Consider the following 7624-nt stretch of genomic DNA (forward strand, 5'->3'; position numbering starts at 1 on the left):
AGGTAGCTCGATTTTGTCGCGACCCCCTAACATAAATCCTGGCTACGCCCAGGAACTTTGTTGTTGTTGTTTAGTCGTTTAGTCGTGTCTGACTCTTCGTGACCCCGTGGACCAGAGCACGCCAGACACTCCTGTCTTCCACTGCTTCCCGCAGTGTGGTCAAACTCATGCTGGTAGCTTCGAGAACATTGTCCAACCATCTCATCCTCTGTCGTCTCCTTCTCCTTGTGCCCTCCATCTTTCCCAGCATCAGGGTCTTTCCAGGGTGTCTTCTCTTCTCATGAACCACAGAGCCTAGGGCTTGCCGGTCAGAAGATCAGCGGTTTGAATCCCTGCAACAGGGTGAGCTCCTGTTGCTCGGTCCCTGCTCCTGCCAACCTAGCAGTTCGAAAGCACACCAGTGCAAGTAGATAAATAGGTACCATTCCAGTGGGAAGGTAAACGGTGTTTCCGTGCGCTGTTCTGGTTTGCAAGAAATGGCTTAGTCATGCTGGCCACATGACCCGGAAGCTGTATGCCGGCTCCCTCGGCCAATAAAGCTAGATGAGCACCGCAACCCCAGAGTCGTCCACAACTGGACCTAACTCTCAGGGGTGCCTTTACCTTTAAAGGTAAAGGTACCCCTGCCCATACGGGCCAGTCGTGTCCGACTCTAGGGTTGTGTGCCCATTTCACCTAAGAGGCCGGGGGCCAGCGCTGTCCGGAGACACTTCCGGGTCACGTGGCCAGCGTGACGAAGCTGCTCTGGCGAGCCAGCACCAGTGCAGCACACGGAAAAGCCATTTACCTTCCCGCTATTCAAATGGTGTGTGGGTGCCATGTCATTGATTATACAGGGCAGGGCTCACCTGCCTCCCCCCCCAATATTTTATTCAAGTTAGCAATCCTGTTCTTGTGATTGGTACTTCAGAGTAATGCCACAGGATGCCCAGAGTTTGATGATTAGCTGGTAGAGCCTAGGAGTTCTGGAGGACATCTTAACAACAAAAAACCCGAGATCCTTTTTCTTTTTTTGAAAATGCACAGCATGAAGGGTGGAGTTCAAAGAACAGTCCTGTGTCTTCCTCCCAGCCCCGCAGGTGTATTGGGAGCAGTGAGGCCTCACCTGCTGGTCCTGCCTTCAACCACTGCCCATATCTGGTGTCTAGGTGTTCCCAGCAAAACCTGAAAGGCAACACCTATAATTGTGCAGTTTTTTAATTGGGTGGAGAGAGCTTGCACCCATGAAACTGTACCCAGGAACCATCTCCCTTGTCACGTTGTCACCTTGATGCATATAGCTGTCATTTTGGGTTGGGGGAGACATGCCTTTGTTGTGGCCTAGGGTCCGTTAGCCTGTCCTTCTCTCCATGGTCCTTCACATGGAAGATGTTCAGCCCTGTATGGGGAAGTGCATTTTAATATTCCAGAACTTCTTTTTTTAAAGTCTAAGTGACTTCTTCTTTTTAACAAGAAGATGAAAACCACCATTGAAATAGGCACACCTTCCCTTTCTCATTTAGCACTGTCCTTTAAATAAATCCCGTAGCAGGTTTGGCAAAATGAGGTTGTCTGGTAATGTATGTGCTATTGTTACAGGGTGTGCTTCCTTCCAAGTTGTCATTCATTCAAAGTGTCAGTTCATTCAACCGATTTCGTTAACTGCATTTTCAACACTAGTTTAGCTGTTCGGACTTTCCAAAGAAGGGTTATTCTTTCCCGTCTGGGGTTTTCCACGAGTAAGTTAAAAACATCCTGGTTTTGCTAAAACTATAGATGCCTTTTTAGAACTGTTGACTCCTGTAAATATGGAGAAGTGAAGAGACAACAATGGAACGCAGAAGTGGAAAATACATTTGTCCAGGGAGGTCAAAGCTCAAAAAAAGCTGTAAAGGGGAAAGGGTTTGGGCTTTGCTTGTTAGTTTCTCATAGGACTCTGGAGGACGACTGTGAGAAGAGAATGCTTCGATATGATCCACCACGGTTCTTCTTCTTAGGACTTCTCTACAAATTCATCTAGCGTGCTTCCAGATTGGGATCCTGTATCACAAATGGGTCTTTAATTCCAGTTTTTCTATATGCACACCTCACCTGTTAGATCCCACGCATTCCTGTTTTTCCCACTCATTGCTGCTGAGACACATTGCTTTCTACAGCAGCTTGATGGAATGTATCCGCAGGTTGACTCACTGCAGGAACAAGGTCAATTTGTAGCTCAACAGCAGAGCAAGGTTGTTCGTTTTTGCTACTTAAGTCATTATAAATACAATAGGTACTCTGCATTGGGTTCCCAAACTGTGGTCCGTGGGCTGCCTGTGGTCCTTAAGCTTCATGCAGGTGGTCCATGGCAGGTGTGTGAGGAATGGGGGGAGCAGCAGCTGTGAATGGCAGGCACAAGTCATTCATTCATTCATTCTATTTACATACCAGCCTCCCTCCCAAAGGAGCTCAAGGCATTCTGAAGTCTTGAATGCTGAATCTGACCTCAGTCTCAAACTGACAAATATTACACTGAATATCAAAGAACTTTGTTTAACACAAAGAAGAGTTTGGATTTGATATCCCGCTTTATCACTACCCAAAGGAGTCTCAAAGCGGCTAACATTCTCCTTTCCCTTCCTCCCTCACAACAAACACTCTGTGAGGTGAGTGGGGCTGAGAGACTTCAGAGAAGTGTGACTGGCCCAAGGTCACCCAGCAGCTGCATGTGGAGGAGCGGAGACGCGAACCCGGTTCCCCAGATTACGAGTCTACCACTCTTAACCACTACACCACACTGGCTCACTTCCGAGCTAGGGAGGAGGTGGGGTTGTGGGCTTCACGCCCCTTCCCCACACTCACGGGGGCTGGCATCAGCCCCCGCGATACCAGGGGAGTCCTCGGGGTAAGAGGTAAGTAGTTCATCGAAACATGTGCCATTGCAAGTCTATGGCTTTACGGTAGGCTAAATAATTTCCCCCAAGCTGTATAACTAAGGCATCAGGAGGGCCTTCGCAATTCTGGACCGGCATCAGCTCAGCCCAGCGCACCCCTCTCTTAGCAATTCAAGCCATGTGCACATCTGAAGGTAAGTTCAGCCGTCACCCTAAGCCAGCTGCAGCTGCCCGCTACGCTGCCCAATGAACGATGGTAGGAATTTTCCCAACTGGCAGATTGGCACCGCACCAGCCACTTGGTTTTCGCCTACCTTGTAGCAAACCATCACAACTTCGCGGTATTGGCGGTTAGGTGTTGGTAGGGGTATTGTTCTATTGTTATGCAGATAAAGGGGGAAGGAAGCGCCATCATCTTCCCCCAAACATAAGGGTAGTCCGTTAAAGGATTCCGGGGAGGGGGGGGCGTGGCCTTGTCCTAAGCCTATGGAGGTGTGGGCCCATGGCACGCCCCCAAGCGGTAACTCCGGGGGGAGCTCCTAGTTGACGTGCCTCAGCAGGACTCCCCCTACTGGTGGTTAACCCTCACCGGACTCCTAGCAACAGGGCTGAAGCCGGTTAGTTGTTAGGACCAATGCCTAAGCCAATACCGCTCAATTCCTGTAATCAATAAAGTTGTGGCCTAATTTGACCCATTAACGCGAATTCTTGTGTCTCGTGTCTTTATTTCCGAGGGGGGAGGCGGGAACTCGCCACGCAACAGGTACATCCTGTGTGGTATGAGACCTGGATTGGTATATAGTGAGAGCCAGAGTGATGCAGTTGCTGGAACATTATTACGAGAAGGCAGGAACTGAAGCTGACTTGGTGACTTTGGACCAGTCTAAGAACTCTCAGCCTAGCCTACCTCACAGGGTTGTGGTGAGGATTTACCGTATATGGAGAAATGGGAAGAAAGGCAGGATATAAATGCAAATAAATAAATAAAATATTCCTATTGGTTTTTAATTGTATTTCTATTACTTCTTCTTTTTTCTTGCGTTGCATTTGTATTGCAGTCTATGGAGTTCATGCCGCAATGCAATCAAATGCAACATATAATAAATCAAACCGTAGAACTGTAGAATTGGAAGGGTCCCCCAAGGGTCATCTAGTCCAACCCAATGCAATGCAGGAATCTCAAGAACTTGATTGTCTAACGTGGCAGCACCTGCACTTTCGAACTCGCAGCCTATTGATATCAATCAGGCACCTTCTCTGTATTCTTTTTGGTGCCTGCTGAAAACATCCTTGTTTAGGCAAGCCTACCCAGATGCTTAGAAATGCGGATATGGATTTTAATCTGTTTTTAATAGTGGTACCTCGGGTTAAGAACTTAATTCATTCTGGAGGTCTGTTCTTAACCTGAAACTGTTCTTAACCTGAAGCACCACTTTAGCTAATGGGGTCTCCTGCTGCCGCTGCGCCGCCGCTGCTAGATTTCTGTTCTCATCCTGAAGCAAAGTTCTTAACCCGAGGTAATAGTTCTGGGTTAGCGGAGTCTGTAACCTGAAGCGTATGTAACCTGAAGCATATGTAACCCAAGGTACCACTGTATTGTAATTTTGTTCTGTAATTTTGTTCTACCTTTTCGTAAACTTTTTTTTTTTTACAGTCAAGCCGTGTATAAAGTTTATGAAATAAATAAATTAAAAATCATACAGCATTTAGCACAGTGCCTTATAATTGTTACAACGAGCAGAAAAAAAGCCATGAAGTGGCCTGCCAAGACCCTCAGCCATTTTCAAGTGGTCTGTAGGGACATCGCACTGTGTGCTGATTGATTTTAAAACATTTATATCCTGCTTTTCCTAAAATGTTCAGGGCAGCTAGCAAGACAACTACAACAAAAAACACTTAAAAAGAACAACTCAGCGATTCTCTTCTAAACAAATGTGATTTTTGTTTCTAGCACTGAAATTAGCAATCTTTTGTTTTTTAAGGTAACCACAATCTGCAAAGAACGTCTTCTGCAAAGAACTTCCAGAATAACTTGACTAATCATGGCACATCTTGAACCTCGGTGTAAAAGTTGTTGTTCTGCCGACAGCTTCCATAAAAGGTTGTCTTATCCGTATAGCATACTTTCACTGCGCATTGCCCGCAAATACCACATCCTTGCATTTCACAAACACTCATGGCAGAGGGGAGGGGCACGAGATTAAACCACAAACATGGGCACCGCCTTCAACACAAATTTAAGGGCGAGGGTATCCAGCCAACTGCAGAAAGGGAAGGGCCATAGCTTAGTGGTAGAACACATTCTTGGTATCTCTAGACAGGGCTGGGAAAGATTCCTCTTGAAACCATTGGGAACTGCTGCCAGCCAGTTTAAATCAAGAGTGGGGAAGCTTTGGCTCCCCAGACATTGCTGAACCACAGAGGCCAAGGATGATGGCAATGTGGTTCAGCAACATCTGTAAATAAAGTAAAAAAAGAAAAGGGACCTCTGACCATTAGGTCCAATCATGGCCGACTCTGGGGTTGCGGCGCTCATCTCGCTTTATTGGCTGAGGGAGCCGGCAGCGTACAGCTTCTGGGTCATGTGACCAGCATGACTAAGCCAGTTCTGGTGAACCAGAGCAGCGCATGGAAACGCCGTTAACCTTCCTGCCAGAGCGGTACCTAATTATCTACTTGCACTTTGACGTGCTTTGGAACTGCTAGGTTGGCAGGAGCAACGGGAGCTCACCCCATCGCGGGGATTCGAACCGCCAACCTTCTGATCGGCAAGTCCTAGGCTCTGTGGTTTAACCCACAGTGCCACCCGCGTACACTTAGTCAATTGGGACACCTCTTAAGATGTTATAAATAAATTTTGTATCACGGTTCCTGACATCAAGGAGCAGGTTTTTCATCCATGTTTGGATACAGTGGGACACCATTTTGAATCAAGAAGCTGGATTGAATCTTTCGAAACTGATGTATGAGGCTGCTAGGATGCTAAGGAAAACCATCTAGCTGGTTTTACTGCTTTTGGTTTTATGGCTTGTTTGAGGTTTTTCCTGCTGTTTAAACGGTTGGTTTTACTATCGTTTTATTGTTTTTATCATGCTCCTTCATCATCTTTGATATGTTTATCTAATCTGTTTAAACGGTTTCATTTTTATGAAACAATTTAAGCTGTGTTGGAAGCCTTTGTGCCTAACCCCGTCTGACAGATTAGATAGATATCTTATTTTAAATCATAGCTTGGTGAAAAGGGCACCGTTCAGAGCTTTTCTTCAACCACAACTTGATGAAACTCAGTTCCAGCACTTCTCAGGTGGCCACTGTTGCCATTATAAGAGAGATGTTCATGGTGAGTTCCAGCACTTCCTTTTCTAGAAAAATAACACTGGAATAGGACTGATTAGAAGAAAGCATAAAAGAACAAGTATCAGAGTAATAATAATAATAATAATAATAATAATAATAATAATAATAATAATAATAATAATTTATTTATACCCCGCCCATCTGGCTGAGTTTCCCAGCCACTCTGGGCGGCTTCCAATCAAGTGTTAAAACAATACAGCATTAAATATTCAAAACTTCCCTAAACAGGGCTGCCTTCAGATGTCTTTTAAAGAGAAGATAGCTGCTTATTTCCTTCACATCTGAAGGGAGGGCGTTCCACAGGGCGGGTGCCACTACCGAGAAGGCCCTCTGTCTGGTTCCCTGTAACCTCACTTCTTGCAATGAGGGAACTGCCAGAAGGCCCTTGGAACTGGATCTCAGAGTAGCTTTCTATAGGTTTCCATTCCCCAAACAAGTTGAGTCCCGCCCCCTCCTCCCAGCCACCCTTTTAGTTATGCAGGACAAGACAACAGACACAACAGGCATCTATTAAATCATTAACAGTAAAAAGAGAGAGAGACACTATTCTTCAACAGAACCAGACTCATTCAGTAAAATTTATGGCGGGTTCAGGGCAATCAAAGGATGCTGCTTCATATAATAACATCTTAAATTATGGAATCTATAGTCACTGAATATTATTAATGGTTACACACACATAAATATCCTTAAAGAGAAATTCTGAGTCTGATGAGTTTAGGGGTGTGTTCTGCATGCCCTGCAACATTTCTCTGATGAAAATGCAGTCATAACTCTTGTTATGTTAGCTTCTGGTTATGTCTTTTCAGGTTGTGTCCTGCAGCGACTCGGAAGTACCGGAAAGGGTTACTCCCGGGTTTTGCCGCTTGCGCATGTGCGGATACACAAAATGACGTCGCACGCATGTGCAGAAGTGATGAATCGCAACCCATGCGTGCGCAGACGTGGGGTGCATTCCTCTCAGGTTGCGAACAGGGCTCCGGAATGGATCCCGTTCGCAACCAGAGTGTTATGTACTGAATTGAATAGGATCCAAAATGCAGCAGTCTGATTAGTCCTAGAACAATAGGATTCAGAATGCAGCAGTCTGATTGGTCCTAGAACAATAGTATTCAGAATGCAGCAGTCTGATTGGTCCTAGAACAATAGGATTCAGAATGCAGCAGTCTGATTGGTCCTAGAACAATAGGATTCAGAATGCAGCAGTCTGACTGGTCCACAGGAGCCACCCAATCCAGCTCCAGGTGGAAGTGAATCCACAACCTGATTGGCCTACAGGAGAATCCCGGAATTAGCCAATCATGTGGGGCCCATTGTCTAACTAATGTATATAAAGCAGACATTCTGGTGGAACTTCCATTCCTCCTCACCACTATGAGCTGAATAAAGAGCATGAAATCCACTCTCGACTCCGA

The sequence above is a fragment of the Podarcis melisellensis genome (genome assembly GCF_964234715.1).
Source record: "Podarcis melisellensis genome assembly, chromosome: 1".
Lineage (NCBI taxonomy): Eukaryota > Metazoa > Chordata > Lepidosauria > Squamata > Lacertidae > Podarcis > Podarcis melisellensis.